This window comes from Myotis lucifugus, unplaced genomic scaffold, assembly GCF_000147115.1.
Source record: "Myotis lucifugus unplaced genomic scaffold, Myoluc2.0 scaffold_1239, whole genome shotgun sequence".
NCBI classification, from domain to species: Eukaryota; Metazoa; Chordata; class Mammalia; order Chiroptera; family Vespertilionidae; genus Myotis; species Myotis lucifugus.
In genome coordinates this window covers 7,283-8,638 of record NW_005872287.1, presented here as the reverse complement: position 1 = coordinate 8,638, position 1,356 = coordinate 7,283, and positions in this window count along the sequence as shown.

Genomic DNA, 1,356 nt, shown 5'->3' with positions numbered 1-1,356 from the left:
GGACCCTTGGGCCGCACTCTCTAGGAGAGCAGGAATGACCGCCGCCTGGACTGCAGGGGGGAGGAGGGCCGGTCAGGTTCGGGCAGGAGCACCCCGTCAGCACAGGGACCAGGGCCAATCTGTGACCTCCAAGCTGGAGTGCTCTCCCGAGGGAGCACCAGATGCTGTGCCCGTGTAGGGCTGCCCCCTGTGGCCTGGCATGGCTCCGGAAGGACCCCGGCCCCCGGCCCGAGGCTGGAGCACCTGGGAAGTAGGACGAGATGCCGTGGGCACGCAGCTTCCTCTGCAGGTCAGGGTGGACTTCCGGGATGTCCTCGATAGGCACCAGGTCTTCAGTGACGTTCCTCCCGACACAGCTCGGCTCGGCCAGCCACGTCGGCAGGAAAGGCTGGACCTGTTGCAAAAGGTGAGAAACAGAGGCGACTGCTCCCCACCTCGGCCGGAGCGCGGCCGCAGAGGCTTTCCCTGGCGTCCTGGCTCCCCCTCGGTTCCCCCTGACCCACGTCCACACAGCCTCAGGAATTAGGAGACACACCTGGGCGCCGCTCCCAGAGCAGATCCGCCCGCGGGCTTCCCCTCACGTCCACACGTCCACACCGGGCAGAACCTGCCAGGCCCCCCGACACCCGGCACTCACCTGCCCTGACCTCACTTCCATCAGTGGCCACACCCCAGACGTTTAAAACTCTGTCCTCACACACCAAGCTCATCGCTGCCCCACAGCCTCTACCTGCACACACCCCACCCCACCTTAACCAGACGGCTCACGGGGGACCCCACACGTGCCCTGACAGAACCCTGTGCCGTCCCCACGGGCGTGGTGACCCAGTTCACACTCCGAGGAGAGCAGGAATGACCACTCCTATTCAACACAGCACCGGAAGTCCCAGCCACAGCGACCAGACCAGGAGAAATAAGCCCTGGCTGGCGTTGCTCAGTGGCTAGAACGTCAGGCCACACACGGAAGGGTCATGGCGTCGATGCCAAGGCAGGGACCTGGACTGCAGGCTCCATCCCTGCCCAGGCGGGGCGGGGCGCGTGGGGGAGGAAACGGATGGATGTGTCTCTCTCACATCCGTGTTTCCCTCTCCTCAGCCCCTCCCACTCTCTCTAGGAAAAAAAAAATCAATGGAAAAAATGTCGCTGGATGAGGATGATCAACAAAAAATCCTGCAAGATGCGAGCTGAGACAGCTCCTCCACCTGCTCACTGATGGACGCCCGGAGGCGCAGGCGCCCTCCTCCCAACTCCCCCGCGAAGCCCCGCTGGACCGACACAGGCACCCAGCCCTGCAGCTCCAACCCTGGCCCGGCCCTCCCACTCCAAGGCCGCTCACTTGGGCGCCCTGCTCCTCCC